Source organism: Gadus macrocephalus, chromosome 10 (assembly GCF_031168955.1).
Source record: "Gadus macrocephalus chromosome 10, ASM3116895v1".
Lineage (NCBI taxonomy): Eukaryota > Metazoa > Chordata > Actinopteri > Gadiformes > Gadidae > Gadus > Gadus macrocephalus.
In genome coordinates, this window is record NC_082391.1 from 22,659,532 (window position 1) to 22,672,621 (window position 13,090).

The window sequence follows — 13,090 nt, forward strand, 5'->3', positions numbered from 1 at the left end:
TCCCAGTATCGGTCATATCCTCCCCAAGCCAGTGCCAGTGCCAGTGCCAGTGCCAGTGCCAGTGCCCCAGTTGGCAGGGCTGTTCAGCGAGGGCAGAGATACAACAGAATCGCCGAGCCATTAGGCTACACATTATCCAGAGGCACATGACAACATCGGCCTTGTCCCCACACACAGGCCGGACTGTGAGGCTTCGCTACGTCAGCATGCAAGACCCGACGCGGAGGAGGATGAGGAGGAGGAGGGGGAGGAAGAGGAGGAGGAGGAGGAGGAGGAGGAGGGGGAGGAAGAGGAAGAGGAAGAGGAAGACGAGGGGGAGGAAGACGAGGGGGAGAGCCTGAGTAAGAGACCGGGAGGGGAGAGCGACGCTTTGGGAGCTTGATCCAATGCATCACACTTTGCACAGCAAGCAGAGCGGGTGTCTGGGAGGGGCCTGTCGTGAGAGTGTTTTAGCACGGCTCACACATTACTGCTCCACCGGGACGTCATGTGACTCCAGCAATGTGATGCTCCCCCACCCTCCACCTCGACCACCACCACCACCACCACCACCACCACCACCACCACCTCCACCACCACTCCCTCCAGTTACCCCAAAGCTGTTTTTGTAGATTGTGTGTCAGCCTTTTGTCTCCCTCCGAGGGGCCGAGTGGACCCCCCCCCCCCCCGCCCGGCAGCACGTACCCTGCGGGCGCGGCGGGGTAGCAACAAATTAGAGTCAGGAATCATCGGGAACAAACGCAAGCGTTCCCAAAAGAGCGCTCCACCCCCTCCCCCCCCCTGCCCCCCCCTCCCCCCCCCCTCCCCCCCCCCTCCCCCCCCTCCCCCCCCCCCTGCCCCCCCTCCGCCCCGCGCTCCTCTCAGCCTCCTCAGCTGAGCTCATTGTTGACCATGAAAGGAGGTAATTTAAGCCAATTGAATGACTCTGCAGTGAGTCACCGTCGATGTGTGCGAGTGCAAACATTGTGGGGTGAATACAAGGGAAAAAAAACAGGACCGGGCAAAACTCTTATCGGCATTTTACAGCTCAGGTTACAAAACACGCTGTTGGTTCTCCCGAGAGGAGCAGCGCGACTCGGGCAGCGTGACTGCAGCGAAGCGATCGCAGGACGGGAGTGGGCGGAGAGGGCCGGTCAGGGGCAGGGAGAGGGCGGAGAGGGCCGGTCATGGGCAGGGAGGGAAATGGGGGAATTTCTGGGAAGAGACACCGGGAAGAGATGAGGCGAGCCACAGGAGGGTAAGGAGGAGAGGACGGGATGAGATGCAGCTTCGTGCGGACCCAGAGCCACTGAGCGACAGGAAGAAGCCTGAAGGTCCTTCCAGTCAGCCGCTCAGTACAGACTCTGGGAATTCCTGGAATTTCGCAACTATTCCGGGATTTAAGGCCACAAGGCTAGACAGGAAAGGGAGTGCGTATGTAGAGGTGTTAAGGATAACACTTTCGACCGTCAACATCGACGGTGAACACCAGCAGACGACAGTCACAGCTCCAATAAATTAATGAATCAATCAGCGAATGAGTAAATCGATCAAGACCGAACACAGCCAGGGTTTGTTTGATGCAGGCCCTTAATGGTCTGTGAATGTTCATCTTGAGCCCAACATCAACTTAGCAGGCAAACCTCTAAAAAGCCTTTTCTTGTTTCGTATGAGTCAACTGAAGTGAATGAGTGAGTGGGTCTATGGGGGTGATTCAGGTTCTAAGTCAGAGGAAAGGCTCCGTGCGAAAGAGCTGTTCCCGCGGTCACCGTATTCGGGGCAAGCCGAAGTAAGCGGTTTCGAGTTGTGGAAAGGAAATGACTCAGTGGTGCGGCCGCGCTGCAGAAGATAGCTTCATGTGGATATCAGACGACCCTCAACGCTATTTCTGGAAGCCTATCTGCCCGGGTAAGATTAGACGCTGTTGTGCTAAAACAGCACAAAAATAATGAGAATCCCGGCTGCCCCCCAAGTGAAATAATAACTAAAATGCGAAAAGAAAAACTGTTCCCAAAAAGGGAAGGTTCATCCCTTCTACTCTACTGGGAAAGTCTTCATGGATTCTGGATCCTGAGTTAATCTGCGGGCGGGAGGCGGACTGTGAATTATACAACATGGTAAAGGAAAGGTCGTAGTCCCACGAGGTGTTTGCTAATGCAACACCGTGCACGACAGTAATTAAGTGAGTTGATTCAACCCTCGACAAAGAACACATGCAGGAGGGTGGAGGAGGAGGGGAGGAGGAGGGTGGAGGAGGAGGGGAGGAGGAGGGGAGGAGGAGAGTGGAGGAGGAGGGTGGGGGATGGAGAGAGGATTGTTTTCTCTACTGCTGTGGACATAAAACTAAACGACGTACGCAAATACCTGTTGCAGAACGTACTTCAAAAGCAGTCCCTTCAAAACACACATCAACACACAGTCCATGTTTTACTCACCGGTGGCGTTGTTGCACAACGAGACATGTTTTACCATGTTGCTCACCACTTGCTGGCTCCTCCACCAGCCCTCCTGCCCCCAGCAGGGGGGCACGGGACCGCTGAGCAAGGCATCCCTGACGGGCCAGCAGGCAGGGGACGTACTCGACCGGGGCTGGGACCAGCCTTACGTCAGCTCGTGAAAGTATGCCTCTCCTCATGTGGATGCGTTCGTACATGTGCGTGGGTGTGTGTGGGTGTGTGGCAAGGTGTGTGTGTGTGTGTGTGTGTGTGTGTGTGTGTGTGTGTGTGTGTGTGTGTGTGTGTGTGTGTGTGTGTGTGTGTGTGTCTGTGTGTGGGGAAGAGCATGAGCAAAAGTCTGAGGAGGAGCATGCTAGGTCGATTAGCATACCAACCATCTGCAGCGGGAGACCGGCAGGCGAGAGGGAAAACGTCACCTCCAGCGTGTGCTTTCAGGGGGAGAATGGATTTAATCTCATCTCTCGCAATTCTTGTAAATTTCCACTCTCTCCCCCGGGCTGTGGGGGGAATCAGGCCCTCCTGCGACAGGCAACCGGGTCCGCTAACTCGCTAATAACTAACTAATGGGGTGGAGGATTCGGTCTGGGAGCAGGGGACTGCTGACAAAACAAGGACTTGACTTCAGCTTTCAGCACAGTGAGTGGAGAGCAACACCCAGTCCAGAGTTCAGTGGAGAGACTGCAGCTCCCTGAGATTAGTTCCCCTTTTGGGGGATTGTATGACAGACTTTCTGCATTTCACACAAGAACTTTATTATGTTGCCCATTTGTTACAAGCGACAGGAGATAATCTCCTGTTGGTTTGGTGGAACTTGGTAAGAACGATGTGAATAGCAGAATTACCTGAAACGGTAGATATGGTTGAAAGAGGCTGTGCAGAGGAAAAGAAACAGGCTGACCTGTGAATCGAGCGCTCACAGGAAATGCATCACCACGCGGTGGGTTCTGCTACTTCCTGTCTGTTAGACCACATTCAGAGAAAAAAAGAGACGCAAGTGTGGAAAGTTATTTCACTCCCCCTCTCGTTTGCTGAGCTACTCCGAAAATACTGTATTATTTTAGGCCTCAACATTTAGCCTTTAGTGAAAACATATGCAAGACACATTCAACCGTGAGATAGTCACAGCTTCCACAAAAAGCTTTATTTAGTAGTTCATTCATTCCTAATATATACGTTTTTCATGTTCCTATTTTAATAATTACATTTCTTGCAATATAAATAAATAGCTAAATGCAATTACCACCGAGGGATTCAATAACAACAAGACACCAACATACAAACAGAGGCCTTAACAGGTACAGCTACATGTTGATGAAATCAAAGATAAACTAAACCCTGTTACCATGGATCCAGCTAATGAGTTCACACGTTCAGTTAAGGAGCCACCCTTGCACGTTAACATGTGCACACAGACATTAAGCTCACGTGCACATACACATTTGGCCTGGTTCACGACAACCATAGTGGTGAACTGCAAAGCAGGCCACAGGGCTGCAGAACGCACCCCTGCCTCTTCTTATCCGAAACCCCCTCGTCCACAAAGCAAACGCACAAGACTTGAAAACACACAACCCCACCCAACACAACACACACAACACTACTGTCTGTTTCGACATGGGGTGGCTTCACCCCCTCTGAACAAACGGAGCAAGCCTCCCCTTCCTTTGGTCTTACAGAACTGATCAGAAAACCCCTTGTCGTTCCCGTGGCAGCATTTCACAGATGCCTCTCTGTTTTTGGAGCGATGCATATAAGACCAGAGCTGTGTGGTATGAACGTACAGGACGGCTGCCCCGCATTTTTTCAAATGTCAGGGTAGCGATTGAATCATCCAATCACACGGAATGACTCCCAGCCACCTACATACCACCAGGCCATGTATACAACTATAACTACATGTTCCAACATCATCACATTATGGCCCTTTGATCTATAGCTACATCTAAGTCTGTTTGGCGAATACAGACAAGCAGGTCTTCTCTATCAGATGACATAGTAGAGCCATTCCACTAAGTAAACCACCTTACAGGTCAAACCATTTAGTTGAAAGTCTTCTTTTAAGTGGAAACAGGCCACATGTCTCAAGTAGGTAGAGGCCGTAAAGAGTTGTGTAAAGAGGTCAGGCAATTGAAGCAAGGTTTGAGAAAACACATCTCTCTCTCTCTCTACCCTTGATGTCCTCATGTTTTCACGATTCGTCTGGAGGGCTTGTGCCTGTGACGATGTGCAAGCCGACTGCGTTGCATAATGGTTGTTCTGCATCGTGACACACACACACACACACACACACACACACACACACACACACACACACACACACACACACACACACACACACACACACACACACACACACACACACACACACACACACACACACACACACACTTCTTGCATTCATATTTTCAGCTCAAATTGTATTAGATGTTAAACTCTTGGTCTGGAAGTGTGTCATGAGCGTGATTGAGCACACCTTCGACAGGGCCTTGTGACGCAGGATGCACGGGGCTTTTTGTTTTGACACACATTCGTTGGTTCATCTTAATCAGGCTACTCTTGAATCAACGAGTACCTCTGTGATAGATTCACATCCACGACCTGCACATGCGGGTGTGTAATATAACTAATCAAATTCAAATTCATCTCTTGAAACTATCTTCTCGAAAGAAACGTGTTCAAACTGAGACACCTCATGACAGTCCAAGACCAAAAAACGAACCATTGTATCGAGCGCGTTGTGAAACGGCCCTGCTCCAGCCCTCCCCTGTTGACACTCCTACCAACACGGACATGTCACAGCACAGGCGAGCTGGCAGAGATCTCAGGGCGGGCGGAGGCGTCAAAACAAAACGCAAGCATGGCACCGACAACACGAAGCAAAAAGCATTCACCCAACCAAGCGTAAAAAATAAAAACACGGTACTCAACTAGCACATTGTTGTGCTATAAATACGGTCTGACTGCATGTTTCCTGAGCCCCACCCAGCGCGAGGGTATACGATGAACAAGGCCACGAGCATCAGGCATGCGTGGAGGTGGCGTCGGGCCGGGGGATGGAGGCGTAGCGGAGAGGAGCGCTGCATACCAAACAGGTCTGGACATACACACCGCCGTGTGTCCACCGGGGGAGAGGTATGCATGGGACGGCACGACCGCACGTTAGGATGGAGCAACCCGCCTTCAAACCCAATGGAACACAACTCAGTCGGTGTCCCCCTCTTCGCGGAGGTTGAGGATGAGGAGGTTTGTTTTATCCTGAGGGGAGCTGCCGGTGGATCTGGATTGAAACTCGACATCTACATCACGGTCAACATCAGATTCAGACAACGCATTCAAACACTTTGTTTCGTGTGCGTCCACCTCAGGCTTTTCTGGCTCAGTGTCCCCCTGTTTGTAAAGGACTTCAACTTGACAGCGCCTCCAAAAACCAAGAAAGCAGAGCAGCATGGAGAATGTTTAACTGATTCACAGGCTATGTTACACTACGTTAGGCCGCTTCCCGCGATCAGCGTCCAATGGCTGCTAATCTAATCTCAAAGCCACTAAAAAAAATATCTCCTCTGCTGACCCAGGGCGGCTAATTCCTTGAACTCAGGTGACGCCGAACATACGAGTTTCTTTAAAGCCGTGGGACTGAACCAACAGGTCCTTCCGATATACCGTTAGTAATCGGAAGAATGCCTGACGTATAGCGTCTTTGTCAGAACGCCGGTCACGGTCCTGTCATGATTACACAACCATTCAAGTACGCTAAAGGTATGAAGGAAAAGGTAAAAGGGGCCACAGGAGGCCTCAGCCTTTATTCAGCAGTATTTACGCGAAAAATAATAAAAGAACAACAAGGGCAGCACGTCACTAACTCACTTAATTATAGATACGGATAATGTTCAAAGAAATGCCAGATATGATATAGACATTTGAGACTGCTAAGAATATCACAGAGGGAATTATGAGATGGAAGGTCAGGAATTGGCGCCTCAATCTCAGGGCAAAGGGACATGAACTGCCTGGTCAGGCAGACACAGAGGATGCCTCTGGTTACATAACAGGTTCAGTTGATGTTGTTTAGCAATGGAAAAATCGATATGATGCATAAAAGGGATAATTGAGGTAAAAATGCAATGCGATGATATCATTTAGAATGATTCATCGTTTTTCCTCCCTCATCACAAACCCTTGAGTCTCATAGCGGTGAGGCCGAGGAGTGGATGACCGATCAACCATCACTGGATGTAACCACTGGGTCGTAGCGCCACATGACCACTGGTAGCAGCCCCACTGTATCCCAGTGGCCACCTTTGCCTCCGCTCCAGTTTGGGCCGGGGCTTATCTCACCCTGATGAGAACCACGAGCAGAAAGACATCGGTAAACAAGGAGTGGCTGTTGCTCGGCGACAGACAGAGGGAGCGGGCCCGTAAAGAAGGCCGTCTGGTGGGCGGGCTGCGGCAGGTGGGCCTCAGTCACTATAGAACGGCCTGTACGTTTAACAGGCTGCTGGACGAGCTCGACAACCAGCCACAAACCAACCTGCATTCCCACGGATGCCGAACAGACAAAGGGGCGCGCCGCATAACGTCTCCTTCGTAACGTAATTATCCTACACTGAATACATCGAGACGACAGCAGACAAACTGCACATCACCGCGGCCAGACTAGGACTAATTCTCAGCATTGTTTTCTACGTGAAACCAGACCCAGATGCCCTTCACGGTGAGATGAGCTGAGGCATGGCGGTTTATAATTTAAAGCTCAGAAGAAAGTCAAATGACTGTTTACTGGAGACACGTGTTCCACCGGGAGCCCTGGGAGTTATTTGAATGAAAGGTGGAGCAGAAAGGGAGGTTCACTTTAACAGGAGAACGATCAGGCCTGCCTGCATGTTCATCTCTGGGCCAGAATGACGGCTGTGGTCCCTGACCCCCCCCCCCCGATCAGAGCATGATATTATGCTGCATTATAAACACTTTTTGTTCAGCTGCACATCTGAAGACATAATGGTAGATAGGGATAGTGTCTACTGCTGTCAACTGATTTTAAGAAGGTTTTATGATGGGTTGTGTATTTGTTTTCTGCCTCACGTCACTTATTTAGGGTTTGTTTTATGGTTAGGTCTGCTACCTAAGGACCTGGAAGACAGAGACGGCTAGTGTTTTGAAACAAGTTCAATGTTTTATCGCTAGTCTTTACCTGAGCTGTGATGGTTTTATCTTTCAGCATCAAGAAAAACGGATTTAGGAATGTGCAGAATTAGACCGGCTGAATAAATGTAATGTACTGTCGATATGCTTTCTCATCTTCTTTTCCATCCATCTATGGAGAGAGTGTGTGTGTGTGTGTGTGTGTGTGTGTGTGTGTGTGTGTGTGTGTGTGTGTGTGTGTGTGTGTGTGTGTGTGTGTGTGCACACATTTGCCTGCGTCGGTGAGCACATCTTGTTGATGAAACATAATGTAAAGTATTTCATTAAAAACACGTCTTTCGCCCGGATTTTCCATTTCAGTTGCAGTGAAACCACCATGTGCTGTTGTTCGTTTCTTAGCTTTTTTCCTCCTGCACACTGTGACCACCACAAAACCAACATTGTGACATCTACATCTCAGCACTTTGAAAAGCCTCTGATGCTCTGAGAGCAGTTAGAGGCATAAAGTGCCGAGCTGTATTCTGGATCGGGTTCAAATGAAAGAAATAAAGCTAGGGTTACACATCCATAGTAATATCCATATGATGATGATGTCTGAGTGCTACTGAGACAAGCATTACTCAGCAGTGAGTGAGTTGTGACGCCATGACCATCCAAAGCCGTCCCGAGGCTCGGTGCTCACTGAAACTCAAGCCTCTGACTCCATTGCACCAGCGTGGAAGAGTCTTTGGCCAAAGGCCTCCGACGACACAGAACCAAATTCCGGAACTCCTTTGCAGAGATATTGAATATAATCATCTTATTAACTCCTGAGTACCTGTAAGTACCTTTAATGTCAGTGTTTATGACATTGGTATCATAGGAGATGTTACACATTGTTGTCAATATTTTAATAAATCCTTGCAACCTTTCAACATAAAATCATCGTACAAAACTTAATAATAGTGCTTCATGCTGCATCCGTCCCATCGCGTACACAGTGGTCTTTAAGAGGTTAACGGACACTCGGGTAATCCAGCACCACGAGAACCTGGGGATGAATAGTTCATCCCCAGATGAATTTATGAATATAAAATGTCGTCAGTCCACTGGAGACTGTGTGCCGGCCGCGTCTCTCCTCGGAGTCAAAGACTGGCGTCTGAAGCACTATGATGACATCATGCAGGGCGGAACCGACACGAACTGGAAAAAACCACGAGGCGAGTAGCGCGCTGGGCTGGAGCTGTGACACATCCGCCGGGCTGAAGGACACATGCATGTACTGTGTTCTTTCTGCCAAGTCATCACGGGGAAACCACCTGGGATAACAGCGGCGGTGGCGGCGGCCATGTTGCCTCACAGTGGACCTATGGGTAATGGTTTGTTTGTTTAAAAAAAATTAATGAGAATGAGAACAAGGTAGTGAAAATTATTATATGGTAGCGTAAACGTGCCGCCCAGACCTTGGTACATGTCCTTCTTTGACTGGATATTGTGGAGACATAGAGAACTATCTCTGTAACCGCGGTTCACGATTCTAATTGAATTGTGTCGTATCAGATCTGGGCACCTGGTCATTTAGAAGATTACATGTGATCTTGTGCAACTGTTTGATCAACCTGTGCCTGCAATATTTGCCTTTGCTTATGTTCCATTCTGGATTGGCCCATGTCAAGCTTTGTGTAGTAAATTATACCAGTGGCGATTAGTGTAGAGTTAGTGGCTTACACCCCCCTACACCCCCTGTCTGACTGGGACCGGCCTAATGTGTTGATACGTTGCATAACAAGCCCTGTGTGAGTGTTTTATCAAGAGGTGTGCCCTGATAGTCTATATCATCAGAATACCGGCCATTAAGACTCCTGGGAGTTGACATACACCCTGCCCAGTCCTGAGGGATTTGATGAAGAAAAGAAAAAGGGAATATCAGGGTGGGAGGGGATAATTAGGTTTTAGGTTCAAGCGAAGGTGATGCTCCACAAGGCGTATCCATGGCGATGCCAGATTGCAATGGCCGCGGCCATTTTGGTAGCATAAGAGCATTTGGAATATATATTATGTTGTTAGTCTTTTTTTTTCTTGTAGGTTTAGTAAATCATCTGGATATTATTTGTCATTATGGGGCATCCTTGTCGTGTTTGTAACTGCTAGAGCGCTTCTCATGTGAGACGGGACAAAATGAAGGCGGTTGGTTACGGTCTTCATATGTTCCTGATCTGACAGTACCACACTCTTCAGTGCTCTGAATACGGCAGAGTACCACCAACAATAACTCCCATGATGCACTCTGATGAACAAGCCCAAAACCATGGTGGTTCTAAAATGTGCAGCTGAATGAGATGAAGTCATTCAATTTAAGAACATTCAAGGCTTACTTAAGACTTGAGATCATATTTAGCCCCATCACTTCCAGCTCTTTGCGAATGCATACTTTAACACCTCCCAAAGAAATTGCAACGCGAACAATTTCATTTGTAGTGCAGTCTAACAACCAAGGCAAGCCTCATTCTGCAGGATTGTGAGTTGTACTGGTTGGGTCTTTGGACGGAGTCCACCGCTGGGATCCAACACGCAGGCTCCATCAGGACAGCGGCCTGCCAGTCCCAGCCTGTTCCACATGAGACAGTTTCAACACTACCCTGCCGTTGCCCAATGAATGTTCTGACTTATTTACGCAGGGAGTCTGTTCTGCCTTGGTGTTGGCTCTGTGTTTCATGTGGGACACACACACAGACACACACACACGGGCACTGTAACAGATAATCACGACCACGTCTCCGTGCTAATGCGAAAAACAACAGTTGTTTAGTGGTTTGGTAATGCCTTGCTCGACAGCAGCCATGAATCATAGCAGAAGAAGAGCAGGGAGCTAATGGTTATGGCTAATGGGTAATAGTTCTGCATTGTTTTGTTTGCTGTGTTTCGCTCACTGCCGTTCATACCGTAGGTTCTCATAGGGAGAACACAATGAAACTCGTCCTGGAGCATGGGTCATCCCTACCAATAATTCATCCTAATCATCGTCGTTCCTCCTCAAGGCATCTATCGTGCTGTCGATCCCATGATCCATCAATCTGCAGAATACCTGTGTTCCCCCCTCCAGAACACCCTGGGATAGCCTTGAAGGGGACAACACACAACATGTCGTGCGTTTCCCTTCCAGGCAGACATAAAGCAGGTGGTTTCATTATCTGTGTCCACAGAACACAGGTTTTGTGTAACCCTCCTTTATTGGTAACCCGGTTAGAAACAGAGCGTGATGGGTAAGCCTTCTCCGCCTCACAGTCTAACTCTGAGGCCTTCAAGTGGCCAAATGTGGACCTGTAATGGGGGAAGGAAAAGCCCTCTCGAACAGACTATAGTGTAGTTATGGTAGAATTGGTAAATAAAGAAAAAACAATGTGTGAAGCCATTGTCTGCCCTCTCCTCCTTTTCCTCCTATTTCTTACTTATCAGTCAGAGTATTAGAGAGACAAAGCCAGTGTGTGTGTGTGTGTGTGTGTGTGTGTGTGTGTGTGTGTGTGTGTGTGTGTGTGTGTGTGTGTGTGTGTGTGTGTGTGTGTGTGTGTGCGTGCGCTCCCACCTGGCAGCAGCTCCCGCCCGAGGCTTCATTTACAAGCCAAATCAGGGTGGGCATAAAAGATGATTAGACAGGCCGGCCGAATGCAAACTCATGCCTATTGGACACAACAGAGCCCTTCACTGATAATATCTCAGCCAGGGGTCCAGTGCCGATGGAGGTACAGGTGGGGAACACACTGGACCAAACCTCAGTGTGTTCTCATTCTGAACTCCTGTCAAGCTCGAGAAGAAGCAAGAAGATTTGGTACGTTTTGAGTCTCTCTTTCTCTCGGTCGTAATCTCCTTTGTTACTGCCTCTCGAGGCCTCAAAGGGTGTACGTCATACATTTAAGCAAAAATCTATCTCAAATGCCAATAAGATGAAATCATCAACTGGCCTGGGAGATGGGGCACGTTAATGTATGACAGGTATATCCAAAACAGGAAGGAGATGTCCAGGTTAAGGATTTTATTCTGGACTGTGAGGGTTTACTCACAGTATCAATAGAGACTGGGTGTGTTGTATAAATGTCACTTAAACCGGGCCAGTGTTTATTCAGTGATGTGTGCAAAACGTCTTTTGTGGACCACAAAGTTTGTCTGTCTAGAAACAGGAAGCATGCTTTTTATCTCTGCTGCAAACATGTTTTTTTTCTCGGTTCACCAACGTTGAGCGCATTACTTTTTAACTCTTTCTTGGAAGACGAAAAAGAAGAATAAGAAGAAGAGAACTGGAACGCACAAGACTAGGATAGGTGCCACCCCACAACAAAACACTCACACAATGGATCATAGTGAAAACCTGCCTGACCCACGAATTTCAAGACGAGCAGCATTCTGCACTGATGAACCCATAAGATTGGTTATGGTAATGCGTGGCGCTAAACTTGCCTGACTCGATAGCGTCAACCCCTAATTCGAGAGCTGAGCTACAGAGAGAGGAGGACCCCCTTCTACAGAACGTACGAGGGCAACAGCACATGATTGTGAGCGATCGAACGGGGGAGAGCGGGAGAGGTGAAACATAATTGAACCAACCCATAATTGCTGGTATTGCTCCACAGAGAAAGACACATGTGGGCTGGGCCAGGGGGCTTGCAAACGCTGCTCCTGCCCTGGCTCAGAAGCACCATATAAGGTCACGGATTATAAGAGGAAAACAACATGGCAGGTGTATAAAAGAAATACAGCACATGTGGATCACATGGAAGTGAAAAAACATAACATCACACGTGATTTCACGTGGCCTGTCGGTGACATGGTCGTAGCATTGCAAGCGTTGGGTGTGATTTGCTATTTGCTTCAAAATACGGGTTGCTTTTACCTCCAGATCTGTCCGGCATACCCAGAGAACACACTATTTACTCTGGTCCTGTCCCGTGGTATAGAATAGGACTAGGTGTGTCCTGTGCGTGCCAGGTCACACACTGAACCCCACTCTAAGGTGTGTTAAGGACAGACTTCAGGCAGCCCTTGCATCATCAGCTAATTCGTCTTTATATTTCCAACGAACATCAGCAGCATAGGATACAGGAGACCCTCGGACCCACCGGGACGTGGACTCACCTCAGAGGGTCTGGGTCTGGGTGTCAGGGTCCATGGCAACGACGGTCAGATCTCTGGAGCCGCGCACAGAAAAAAACGGTACCAATAAAAGATGTGAAGGGAACCGGAAAAAAGAGAAGAATAAAAAAAAAAAGGTAATCCACGGTTTGCTCTGCGAGCGGAGAGGAGAGCGCCCGGCTAAAGATGTGGACCAATGGCTGCCCTCGGCACACGTCAACACAATATAGGTTCTGGGGAAAGTCACAGAAAGAAGGCTGCAATGGCTGTTGTTAAAAACTGAAAAGGAGAAGTGTAGTGAAGCAACTTGTCCTCTCCCCGTGACTCACACAGCCCCGCTGCCATTGGTGGAGCAGCCTCAGGGTACGGCGCTCGCACCTGACCAATCAGGGCGCAGGACGGGCTCCGGTATT

At 48.9% G+C, this 13,090-nt stretch overlaps 1 protein-coding gene across 4 annotated transcripts in view; it reads right to left on the reverse strand.

The window, feature by feature from the left end:
- elf1 (E74-like ETS transcription factor 1) overlaps positions 1-13,090 on the reverse strand; it is a 43,798-nt gene that overhangs the window by 23,829 nt on the left and 6,879 nt on the right. For 2 of the 4 annotated variants that reach the window (XM_060063231.1, XM_060063232.1), the window contains exon 1: positions 12,681-13,084. The exons of 1 other annotated variant lie outside the window; for it this stretch is intronic. The gene's annotated coding sequence lies outside the window, so the exon portion shown is untranslated. Of the gene's footprint in view, positions 1-12,680; positions 13,085-13,090 lie in introns of those variants that run through there. One more of the 4 variants, XM_060063229.1, reaches the window with a different exon arrangement.